The sequence below is a fragment of the Rhagoletis zephyria genome, unplaced genomic scaffold (assembly GCF_001687245.7).
Source record: "Rhagoletis zephyria isolate East Lansing unplaced genomic scaffold, Rhagoletis_zephyria_1.1 Rzeph_scaffold_00096, whole genome shotgun sequence".
Classification (NCBI taxonomy): Eukaryota; Metazoa; Arthropoda; class Insecta; order Diptera; family Tephritidae; genus Rhagoletis; species Rhagoletis zephyria.
In genome coordinates this window covers 101777-115488 of record NW_016157180.1, presented here as the reverse complement: position 1 = coordinate 115488, position 13712 = coordinate 101777, and the positions used below count along the sequence as shown (strand labels likewise).

The following is a 13712-nucleotide window of genomic DNA, read 5'->3' as shown; positions in this document are numbered from 1 at the left end:
AAAACGAAAACTTATAAGAATTGTTGGATATTTTTTTATCTTAAAAGATCTTGAAATTTTCAAGAAGCTAATTTTTAAAAATATATACAAGGCGACAAATGAAAGTGTACACCTTGTTCTAATATAATATTAACAATTATATTCATGAAAAATGTTGTGCATTAATTATTTGTGAATACTTAGTTCAGTCTATGATATAAACTATATAAATCAAAGTTTCACACTTTATATAAAGTTCACAAAAATTCAAGAAATTTTCAACTTTTTTTTTCAAATTTCCGCTTATGCAGTTTTGTAGCCCATTCAATTTAAATCTAAAGAAATTTTTTTTGGATACTGCTTCTACGTTTTTTTATGTAACAAGTGGAATTTAAGAAACATGGCGGTGATTTTTTGAAATTGTTGTTGCTAACTATCTTCCGCTTTTTATTTCAAGTGCAAAAAGTGCAAAAATTCTCAAAAATTAACGGAAGTTTTTAGTTATTTAAACCGAAAATTGAATGGGCTAAAAACTGCATACTCGAAAATTTTCTAGAAATTCTGAATAAAAAGTTTTAAATTTTGATGAACACTTTTTGAATTTTTTTGAACTTTATATAAAGTGTGAAACTTTGATTTATATGGTTTATATAGTAGAATGAACGATATTTGCATAAGTAATTAAAGCAAAAAACATTTCATGAAAGTTATAGTGAATATTTTATTAGAACAAGGCGTCTAGTGTAGATTTTTGAACTTACAAACATTAATTTTTGACGAACTGATTTTAAAATAAATAGATATTTATTTTTAATCCAGAGTTTGCAAAAAGAAATTTTTGTTTTAAAGTTCAAAAATTCATATCTTAAAAAACATCTTTTTGGTAATTAAGGGTTTTTTAAGATTGGTTAAAACAACCAAATAAGAAAATTACTAAAAAATCTATTAAATTTTGAAGAGCAAAATTTTTAATTTTTCGATTTTTTTTATTTTAATATACATGTATATGTATATATATATATATATTTTTAAAGCCCTAAATATCAACCTTAAAACATGAACGAAAACCATATGTAACTATAATACTTTTTGAGATGTTCAAAAAATAAACCTGCAAAATCCGGAAGTTTTGAAATTTTGAACTTTCTAAGAAATATTATAAATTTTTTTCCTTTGGAAGAACTTCGTTATATGCCCAAACTTCAGCAAAAAAACAAAAAATAATGTCGGTCCATTTGGCATGGATTGACCCATATACATAATCTTAAAGCGTATTTATTTTTTGCATACTTTTCCTTCTAGTTAATATTCTTCTTCCTCGCTCTCATCGTATTCTTAAAAAGCTATCATTATATTTATTACAAATGCTTTGTTGTTTTTTATGCTCTTCAGCACATAGCGATTATTGTTGTTGTTATTTCGTTTATTACATCGTTTCTCCTTCTGTAGACTGTATAGTTGCGTTGTTTGTGTTGTTAATGTTGTAGATTTTTACAACTTTTTCTGCACTTTCGGATGCAATGCAGCGTCGCAAAAGTTTTCTATTTTAATTTTCTTTTGATTTTTATGGCATCTTCATTTTTTAGTATTCCTTTCTTCATTTAATCTCACTTATTATGCATATTCCCCTTCAGCATTTGTTTGTTTCTTTCATCTGTCTAATTGTGATAAATATTCAAGCACACTGAGTAATGATTTCAAATGGATTTAAATTCCCTATACTACAAAATAAAGTATATAAAATTTTTATCAAAGTTTACATATGGATTTAAGGAAATAATAAACCTGCGGACTTTTGGGTAATTTTTTTTGAAAATTAATTATAATCAAATACATATTAAGCTTCATAATTTCATCGGTGTAGAACTTCTAAGGTTTGTTGGCGAAAAACTTGGTCTGGCGACTTTCAGCGGTTCTTCAGTTGGCTAATTTTTGAATATCGAGAGGGTTTTACAGAAACCGAAACAAATGGATGTCAGACGGCGTAGGCCCCAGAAAAGAAAATAACAAACTAAGGGGACTGCATTGGCGAAACACCAAGAGTCTTTGCCAAATTAAGAGCTTAATTAAGTGGACAGCCTAAAGAGGCTAAAAAGTGATTTCCACAAGCTAGAAATTTGGTCCAACGATATTTGGCGCTTTTGTGACCCCGCCAAAAGGACATATTTGGAGTGTGGTCGCATAGTCTATTTATCTATGCATCTCCATATCTAAATATCTATCCTCTGACCTTGTCGGAAGAATCTGTCAAAACTAAGAAATAATTTTAAACTCTTTGGGTTCCTTATAACAAAAATTGAAGTCCTTCAAGGCCAGTGCAGTTCACTTGCATACGTACTTACAGACAAGTATGCCCGCGTAATTTCCAGTGCAATAATGCAGTGACACTTAGCGCATATCTCTCCAGCAACTTCAAGCGCATGCTGGCCACTTAATTGCTGCCGCTAACTTACTGTCTCAAACTTCCTGCTAGTATGTATTTTGATATCACGCTGTATATGCATAAGCAGCTATCGAATGGCAAGCAGCTATTAAGGACATGACAACCGAAGTGAATGCCAAGAGTGCATCAGCACTAACGAAACAGGTCGAAGAAAAAATACATATATATAGTACATAAAATGGCGGAAATAACTTTAAGTGCAAATGGATTGATTTCATAAATATTGCGCTGAGAGCAGAACTGTTTTTGTTTGAACAAGCATTTGGCAGTGTAATCGAGGGCAATGGGACAAAATAAGCAAATAATGAGGGTAGCGAGGAACATGAACATGTATGTATATGAAAATACAAACATTCGTTATAAATATATGTAAAGGATTGTGAGCACTTCTTCTGCATACAATTTATAACTACATAACATAAGTGAATAACCGCTTTAGAACGCAACCAAGCTGCACAGTTCACGGACGCTGCGGGCAACAAAGCAAATACACTTTGCGTGACAACAATTCCGTGCAATACGGTGACCATGCTTATGGCAGCCGAATATGGGGCAAAAATTAAGTTCGTTAATTTTTTCCACTAAAGCTAATGGATCTTAAAACCGAATATGGGACAAAAAAATAATTTTGCTATTTATCAATGTTATTGTGACTTATTAACACTTTATTTTAATATTGCTATTGAGCTTTCTAACAAAGTCTAAGCATGTCAGTGATTAGCGCTTCTGACTTTGCACATCGATGATGCGAGTTCGATCGTTGCTGGAGTCTAGAAAAAGAAGTCTAATGAGGAGATATTTTAATAACAACGAAATTATTTTAGCTTGTGTTTTTTTTTATGTTTAAACAAACCCGGATAAGAAAAATTTGTGTAAACCATCACAAACAAAAACCAAATCTGTTGAGCTTCTCTAGCAAAACTACTCGTTGATATACATTAGGTAGTTTGGGAATTTTCCGGATCAATTCGGTACTAGTTTTTCGGCGCTAGTACGGGACTTGTTCAAGACTTTTACCGGGATCATTTATGGCATATTTCTGGCCCAGTTCGGGAACGTTTAAAGCCTTTTTCAGTCAGCTTTCAGAAACGTCAAGCCTTGCTTTGAAATCTGCACGGTCGTAGGCGAAGGAGGTGTACAGAACCCTTCATACCATCAAGTCGTTTCAAGTTTTTTAGCCGCTTTTGTTCTTTTCGTTGTTTATTGTTTAAAGAATCGAGGACTTGAATTGAATAAAAGTTGACGCATGTGGAAGCAAATAGAAACACACAAAAGAGAATACGAACAAAATTGCCATTAAAGACTTGACGTGTCTGAAAAGAGACTTACCAATATTTCTCTGTAAAAATAACAATTAAATTTAACTTTTGTAAAATAACAATTAAAATTTGACTTTTGATTTTTTCGATCAGAAATAAAAGTTAAAATTTTACGTTTATTTTTCTGATCCGCAAAAAAAAAATTTAAGTTCGCCTTTTTTTCATGAAGTAAATGTTAAAATTTAATTGATATTTCAGCTGCTTTTAATTTTTTAAATTAGAAACTTTTTAGGCTGCGTTTAAACAATATTGGTCGATTTTGCAATGATAAGCAAATAAGCGATGCAATAAAACAATGACTTAAGTGATAATTTAGGTGTTATTTTTGAGCGAAAGAATAAAAGCCAAATTATCACTCTTATTAATGATTGGCAAAAAAGTCCATGAATTACTTGTCTTTTTGATAGGAAAAAAATCAAACATAAACTTTTAGTTTTAATTCTTAATTTTTTATGAAAGATATATCGATGAAAAAATAACGATTATTTATTGGTTTTTTTTTTAAAGCAAAACAATTACGGTTTCTGCTGTATAGGCATGTATGTAAGTTTCAGGAGCTGTTAAGGCGGCGGAGTACCGAACACAGAAGACGGGGAAAAATACGGAACATTAAAAGAAAAAGAAATACTTTGGTGTCCCGTATAAAATAAATAAATTACCAGGACAATTGACGAAAAAATAGGACTGTTTCGGATGGTCACCATACTGCACAACAATATCCACAGATGAGTTGAAGACGAAAGCACAGCGTTATGCTCGACACAAATGGAATGACAAGCCAGCGCACACTTACTTACATATTTACTCATATTCCTCAGCTTTTCATGCGCGATAGCCGTCAGCGAAGAACGTGTTTGCTGCTGAGTGAAGTACACCACGCTGTGTGTGTGGCAGGAATTGTGATAGCCAAAAACAACAAAAGCAAAAACAAAATGTGGAAAACCGTGAAATAATTAGGTCACTAATAATTACGTGGTAATAGAATAGAACTATGGTTTTATGGAGTTAGGGGATTTATGGCCACTGGTTATAAAAGCAGCAGCTTGAAGTGGTGGCATAAAAGCAAATGAAACGCTCTTGCCCATAATTGCATTATACGAGCGACCGAATAGTGGCAAATGGCGATAGAAATAACAATCTTGTGCGTTTTCGATCCCCGCATTGCCAACAACGCGCCCCGCCGCGCCTTAAATTTCATAGATTTTCTCTTGCAGTTTTTACTGCAGCATTGCAGTTTGGTGAATTATTACCAATAAGGCGTTGCTCGTTTAGGACAAACATAGTACACCGGCATGAGTACATATTAGCTGCACGCAACTACTACTTCATCCGCTTTATGTCTTTGCAGTTGAGTAGCACCTCCTGTTGCGTGTTGCCTGCCTGCTGCTTCGCGCACTTGCACCACCTCTCGTAAATCCCTATGAATATGTCTCAATAAAAAGCACCGTAAACTATAGCGTATGCGCATATCTCACATGCTATAAATGTTCCATTTGCCTTTTGTGCTGCTCTTAATATTCTTCGCCTGCAGCCATACCCATTTTTACTCTTGCTAAGGAGAAGCGCTTACATACTTTCTGGGTTGAAAAACTAACCTAATTCGCATGCAAAACTGTCGCATTGGCTTCCTTTTATGGCGCCAGCGTAAAACTTACACCCTTTGTCGTCTTACGCACTGCCGCTGGCATTGGCAGTCTTTTGCGATCCTTATGGCAGCATGGAGCCAATAATTTCGCACGCAATGGAATTTCATTTTGAGATTGAAGCTAGCTATTCAATGGGGTGGCAGTAAGGTCAGAGAAGTGAATTGCTGCATTTAAAGTGGGCACTAAACTAACAAACTAAATGAATGACTCCACTTTTAAATGGAGAACTAAGAATATGCGAAGGAATTGCGTTCATTGCCAAGCCGTATTGGAAGAGAAGCAGAATTTTAGTAAATTTTTTGTTGTTTGGAAGCTGTTAATATATACATATGTACGCCGGAACCGGTGCACTACTCTTTAGCAACCACTTCGGGAATAGTTCGGGACGGTTTCAAGATGATTTCGTGATTACTTAGTTTATAACTACCCTGAAATGAGCCCGAACTTGCCTTGAAGTACTCCCGATGTGGTTCTAAAAAAGTAGGGAACTTGTCCCGAATTGATCTAGAACAAGTCTTTAAGCGGACTCGAAATGGTTCCTTACTATACACGAAATGTTCCTGAACAAGTCACAACTGATCCATAACAAGCCCGAAACGCATCCAAATTATACCGAAAAGGTCAAGAAAGTAGTAACTTGTGCTGAAATAATTTCAAACAAGTCTTGAAACAGTCCTAAACTGGTCCCTTATTAGGCTCAAAATGATGCCGAACTAGTCGCGAAATGTTTCTAAAATAGGCCTGAGCTATTCCAGAACCAGTCCTAAAATAGTCTCTAATAATCGTTAACTAATCCCGAAACTGTCCTCAAGAGGCTCCTAAACGGTCCCGAAATGATGTCGAACTTGTCCAGAAATGTTCACTTTTACACACAAGAAGCAACTACAGATTTTCTATTTGGTTACACAATAAGAAATTAGAAATTTTCTACTAGATTTACGAAAATTTTGCCCATACCGAGAGCTAAGATGTTTACACATCAAAAATATTTGTAATATTTTTTTCTTCCTGCCTCAGCAGCAATAATCATTTTACTAAGCCTCTTTTGATGTGGTCAATTGTGTGCTTTTACTCCTCTGCTAAACACTGGACAGGATGACATGTCCTGGATGCCTTCTAGCTTCCATACTCACGAATACTTTGAGGAATTTAACAAGCTAATTACACACCCCTACTCTTATTCTCGCTTTGTCCATATAAAAATATGCCTGAATTAAATTCTTTTAGAATAAAAAATTGTTGTGCCATGACCAAGCGTCTGGCGCAAGGGATAGCGGTAATTATCCAATACTCACGTATTTTTCCCCATTGGCCAATATTACGATAATTAACCAAAAGCGAATAGGCTACATCATACTTTCCCCACAACTAAAAGCGCCCAACGAGAAAGTTTAGCTGGGTGGTAAACTCCTTAGCCTTTTAGTCATAATTTTATTTTTTACATACCTTATTTATACATACATAGGTTCCATACACTTAAATGTTTCTAACATAAATTGACGCACTTAGTTTGTCGTAAGAAAAACACGAAAAAAGTGAGCAACCTACTTCGGCACTCTGCCCATAATAATGGCTATATTTAACGACAACTAAAATATGTAAGAGAACGTATTTTATGCATAAATAATTGCGCATAACCATAAATGTATAACACAGTATTTTGCGCCAAATACAAAAAAAATTATATACATACATACAATATTTAGTGTTGCGGAATGTATGAGCACACGGTTATAAAGTGTCCACGAACATGCTAGGCTTGTCGACGCCAGCTGCCCAACCGCCAAATAGTAACCGCCAATGAACCGCCGCCGCCACCAAGCAATACACCATGACCAACAGCAATCACTCATCCGCCAACCGAACAGCCCACCCAGCAGCGACAAAGCGACCAACCAACCAACACCACCACCCAAACAACCTTGTACTTTACACCACTCCTCCCCTGGCGTATGACGCCGCGCCCCCTTACTTGTGCAACACTGCTCCGTTCAGCTACACAGCCAGCAATCCTAGTCAGCCAGCCGTACGATGATACTTTCGCCCACGTCGCTAAGCGCGCACAATGTTCTCCGTGTCCTCCACCACAATTTGGCAGCATACAAAGTGTACAATTTAACATGTCCTTGAATTTGTTGCGGCGCACACAATGCGCGAATTATACACACAGCCTGGCGTATGCTCTACTGGTTCGCTGCCTTGTGTGCTCTCTTTGCTATGCTTTGGTAAAGGCGATGGCGACGGCGACGGCGACGGCGACGCGCGTATGTGCGGAAATAACAAAATGGCTCGAAAACGGTAGTAGCAGCGGCAACGGCATTGGGATGTTGGTGCTGATGGTGTCGGAAAGGGGATTAATGCGAGCACAATAATAATAAAAACTGTAACTGCCACTGTTAGTTGTTTGTTTTTTGTTAAATGTTGATGAAGGGGTTGTTATTGCTGTTGGTGTATACACATGTAAATATACGTATGTATGTATGTTTGGCTTTGGTATTGGCAGTGCCAGTTTAATGCGCCACTCTTGATGCTGTCGCCGCTGGTGGCACAGTTTTTTTGCTGCCATTCATTCGCCTTCGTCCGAATTGAGCTTTGAATTTGTGAATACTGAATGCCGATTTTCAATTTCAACTTTTTTGTTTGTTTTTGCATATTTTGTTAATAAAAGTAATGTTTTTTAGTTTGATTACGTTAATGACTTTTTGTTTATTAATGCGCACAAATTACGCTGGCGGTTCGTGATTTGCGAAAATATATACAAATGGAAATGTCGCTCATACGCCCTGCATACTAATTGAGTGCGCCTATGCATAGCTATGTAAATACATACATATACCTAGGCAATGCTATTTTGTTGCTTATACGACATGTGGCACATACTTATGACTAATCCCATCTAATTACTACATTTCAATTGTTATCATTTATCACTCTTGACGTATTCGTAGATTTTAAAGCAAACGATAGGAACATCCATATACAGCACCTTGAAGTTTTGACGGTTTATTTTTTATATTTTCCATACCAGTTTTTTCTTATTTTTGTTATAAAAATGTAGTTCGTTCAACAGCGAAACCCAAAATAATAATTTTTTTTTTAATTTCATATAGAACTCGGATAAATGCAAGAAATTTGCATCGAAATTTAAAAGTTTTAGTATAAAGTTTTTAGTTCATTAAATTTTAGAATAACAAAGTACAAGTTTTCAGTCGCTAAAAATTACCGTTGATTTTGGGGATTTTTTTTTCGCTAAGGGTGTTGCGTCCCCTCTTTTATATAAAAAAAAAAAAAGATTTGTTCATGCGTTATATGGAAGAAAATTTTCTTCAAGGTATGTGTTCATGAAAATTCTCAGGTTTTTAATTTTGTATCTTCGTGGTCTTGTGTGAAGTAACAGAGTTCTGTTGGAATATCCAGGCAGAATCCAGTTCTTCCTTTGTAAACATGAAAGAGCGTTGAATGGGTAAGACGTTTTCATTTCATTCGTTTATGGATTTAATTTTTCAATCAGCGAAAATAATTTGCGTCATTAACAAATTGTTTAAATAGTTTATAGACTTGAGATAAAAGGCTTTCGTAGTAGTGGCAGAGGATTTTTGCAGTTGGTCGATTATTTCACCGCATCTTGGCATCTTTTTAAATAGTTGGAGTTGGGGATAGAGGTTAGACAATTGAAAATAACACACGAAATACCTAATCCTCTTTCTCAATCTCTTTACATGCATCAAGAAGCATATTGACTCCAAAGCATAAAGATCTAGAAAAATATTCAGTTACAAAGACTTACATTTTTACGATCATATTTAGCAAAATAGACTATATTATGAAGACATCATATAAAAATTAATATCTTAAGATATAGTTTATTGTACCATTTGGGGAGTACGATCACCTTTGATGTACTAGATATTGGAAAATAAACATGAGGGAAATAGCTTCAAATTCCACTAGCTCTCTCATTATTGCCAATCAAGCGTCATAAAAAATGGCCTTGTGTTTTAAATAATAAATGAAATGGTGGATTATGCTAAAGCCAATTTAGGCCGTTATGACTTGGGACCACAGATATGTGCATACCTTTTTTATCAAATATTTTTTTTAAATCGAATCTCGTTTGGCTATCGATCTTCCCTCTTAACGTAGCACAATAGTTTTGCTCTAAGCGGCGAAGAATTTTTTCTAAGACCAGACTGATATTCGATATTCAACTTGTCATTGACGATATAGCAATCTCAAAATTCTTTCGAAATCTTTATGAGAACGTAGTCCACGCATAGTTTGAATAAAAAGTCTCGCTGCTTTGCAACCGTGAAGAGCCGGACAAGCTGTTTGCAGGAATTAATAATATAACTTATTTAATTTTTACAAATATAAACCTGTTATTAAACATTTTCTTTTTGGTATGATGGCTCGTGGCTCGTCTAATCTTTTTTTCACTCCGAGAAAGTGCTGCTTATATCCTGACAATGAGCTTTATATTAAGCACCATCGTATAGGAAGAAGATGAGTGGGATTTAAGTCCTGTTGATGTGTAGCCTTTTGTTAACGCAAAGTGGAAAACAACATTCGCCTTTTTTTATTTTGCTTGATTCTAGTGTAATATATGAAGATCTTATCGCCATACTAACATATCTCTAGAATTCTCTTAGCAACTTCTGCAGAGCTAAAAGAAATTCTTGACGAAAATATTTAATCAGTCGTGAAAAAATGTAATAGTAAATTGTACCTATGAGTTGGGGAGGTCAAAATATGTATACTGACTCCGCAATAGATCGAACAAAAAATGTGGGTGTCGAGGTCCCGCACAGGTAGATTTAGGTGACTTAGGTGACCAAAAATATTTTCTAATCTACCAATATCTGATCTAAAGAGGATAACAAATAAAAATCCGTCGCTTGGGTAAAACTTTGTATTCAATAAATTTTCAACTTTCTAAACCGATTTCGTAAAAAATTGCGTACGCAGTTTTTTTAGCCTATTAAATTTTAGTAAAAGATTCAAGTCGCTGAAAAGTCGCGTTGATTTTTGGCAATTTTTTTTTTTTTTTCTTGCTGATAGTGGCTTTCATACTTTGTATGGAAAACAATGTGACACGGTAGGCAAAAGAAAAGAATTGCCAAAAATCAGCGCGATTTTTGAGTAACTTGAAACTTACAGTTGGTGGACTACAAAACGTCGAACTCAATCAATAAGTTTTCTACATAGGAATTGGAAAATTGCACCCAGGGCAATTTTAATCAGAAAGATATATCTGCAAGCACTAGGGCACAGAAAACAATTTTCCCAGAACCTCTCTTACTTTGAAAGCCTATTTTGAGTCGATTTTAATTCCATCAAAATTTCTGTCCTAGCTATTCGCTCAAAACAGGCTAAATCGTGTTTTAGTTATTCTTACTATTAATTTTTTCTTTGAGAAAATGCTCACCTAAAGCAACTGCTTCGACCAGTAAATTTAGTTATATATAGTTATATAGGAGTACTTACAATAGATTTCCACTCGACTAAATTCAATTTTAAATACCATAAAACTAACATTTATATTAGTACTTGAACAACAAATGAAACTGTGGCTTTACTTCTAAGTGACTAGATTTTAATTAATTTACCTTAAACAACCAAATAAGAGTGCAAACTTAATTCAAAGAAATATTGAAAAAGCATTATGAATAAATATTCGTTTATGTCTAATCATTACTCGACCCTCGCCGAGCCAGCTTGACTTGGAAAAGCAGATTAAAAAATTCGCCACTGAAGAGAAGGGGGTAAGTTGTTGCGTTGTTGTACCACGTAAAAGCTAGTAAAAGCAAAAAATAAAACAAAAAAATACGAAAAAGTGAAATTTCAAAATAAAAAAAATTACAACCACGCTTAATTAACGTTGAACTGTTGTGTGTGATTAGTGCTTGCGCAAATTGTTCGGTCCTTGAGCATTGCTAACTTGTTAACGCTCAATTACTACTATAAGTAGGTATTTTCGCGCTGTAAATTGCTTGTCTCATTTTATGTACATAGGTATGTTGGTAGGTGTTTGTATGTGTAGATAAAGTATTTTACGCCCATTTACAGTATATATTATAGAATAAGAAGACCTTGCCGCTAGCAAATGTAATCCTATTGAATAAATTCTACATATCAATGTATTAGTGTAAAGTTAGGTATGGTACTTTGTTGATTTGTGTGAAAAACTAAAAATTGACTTAAATGATTGTATTTACATAAATTTAATAAATAGTAATAGTGAAATCACCAATACAAGCAGTCGTTTCATTAGATTTAATGACCCAGTTCATTCATTCAGTCGCACGCCAACATCTCCGTCCATATACCCATACATATGTACATACATATGTATGTACCCAGTACGACGCTTGTTTTGTAGCCACACTCAATTTTTGTAGGTCAAACTAATAATGAATGAGTTTTTGTTTCGAAAACAGCAAATCACATTTACGCCCACAGCGTACACCACACAATCCTTTTGGCTCATGTCAAGCATCAGTTGCCAAGCGCAAAAATTACTTAGCTACTAAATAAATTGTTCGTTGTCTACTTCCCATTCTCTAGCCATTTCGATTTAATTTCATACTGTAAATAAAACTTAGCAGTGACAAAGTTGTAAAGAAAAATAATTTAGCTCCATTTAACTTGAACTTTTTCAACATGCAATTGTCAGCGTCACTGTTCGCTGTTCGCTGTTCGTCGCACACGTTGCTTACTCAATGCGCCGTGGATGTGAATCGTCTATCCGTAATGTCAACAGGAATGTGGCTGTCAGGTGAAATGGTTGTTGTGTGTTTTTGTACTACATAGTGGGTTGGTGTGAGCGTGTGACTGTTTGTAGGCAATAGCCAGTGGGAGTGAAAACCCGAAAATAAATTGAATTTACACAAAACGTACACAAAAGCAAACAAATTACTTTGCTTCGTCAAATGAGAGTGCTTCATATAAACATGCAATCAAACAAATGATTTTGGCTTTCACCTGTGAATACATACATACACAAACAACTGAATGCAGTAAAAGCATTAAGAAAGGAGGCTGTTGAAGAAATTCTAAAGACTCAGAGACTTTGTATGCCAAGAAATACGTTTCGTTTTAAAAGTCATAATGATATTGATTTTATTAGCGAAAAAAGTAGTAGAGACACAAGTTCAATTTTTTAAGTAGATTCTTAACTCAATAAAGATATGAAAACACAGTTAGCGGGATAGAAAGAGCATGCGTCCTATTTCCCACACACTTTCCGGATTCATCCGCTTATACCAAAAACGTATGAAAAAAAAATATATATTCTCGCGAGCCAGAGTTAAGGTGACGTTGAGCTCATTTTATCGCCACAAGGCTCCAGAAATAGATGGAATTTAACCGGCATTATTACAATAGCATGAGTTCCTAGTTACTTCACACCCAGTAGAGATAATGTTGGCCACCTTAGCCTAAGCCTTCATCACAGTTATACAGAACGGAGCTCGAATAATATTGATATGCATGATTGGTAAATCAGATAAGGATAATTCTTTTAACTATACAGAAGTTTTTCACTGAACCTTTCTCGACATAGAAAACGCTTTCAACATCATCTCAAATAAGGCGGTATATTTGGCACTATAGAAAAGAGGTGTACAGGTAGACAGAATCACTGCTATTAGCAAGAATATCAGCAACCACAATTCTATACACGAAAGATTGTCCATAGGTGAAGCCTCTTAGTAGCTAAACTACTGCAAATTCTATAAGACAATGGAAGCCGAGGCGCAGGCCACTCGGATGTCAAAATCAGTCCATTCACAAGAAAAAGAACTCTACCTGGAATGAGAACTACGTCTATGTATGTATATCTCCCGATGGTACTAAAGTCTAAAGCCGCGAAAGCAATCTTGGGGCTGCAGTCGTCTTGTACTCAGATAGATACTGTGATTGCAACTGCACACAGAGAGAGAGAGAGGAAGTGGTATCATCTTGAAATATGGAAACTCTTAGGGCTTAGGTACCCTTGACAAATGTCTCACTCGATGGCATCTGCAAAATGATTCATTGCGAAATTATATACATTGCAGTGGTCGGGAATTCCTTCTCCACCTCTCTCTTAAAGTTTGCAGCCATCTGTATACAAGTTTGTGTCCTCAGACATATGGTGACGTCTGCTATACCATCTTGTGCTATTGATACCATAACTTTGACATTTTGTATCAAATGTAGCTGAGGTCATATAATCGTTCGATATGCCTCTGCATTTAGCTTGGTCTTCATCACATAGTAGTTTACCGTCGGGGGTTACTGCTGAATGCTTGGCCATCGTCTAATTGGGTTGGTCATTTTTAACGC

General features: G+C 35.2%; 1 protein-coding gene across 6 annotated transcripts in view; it reads left to right on the top strand.

Annotated features, from left to right (window-relative positions):
* brp (ELKS/RAB6-interacting/CAST family member bruchpilot) overlaps positions 1-13712 on the top strand; it is a 150408-nt gene that overhangs the window by 52505 nt on the left and 84191 nt on the right. The gene's annotated exons all lie outside the window — the stretch shown is intronic.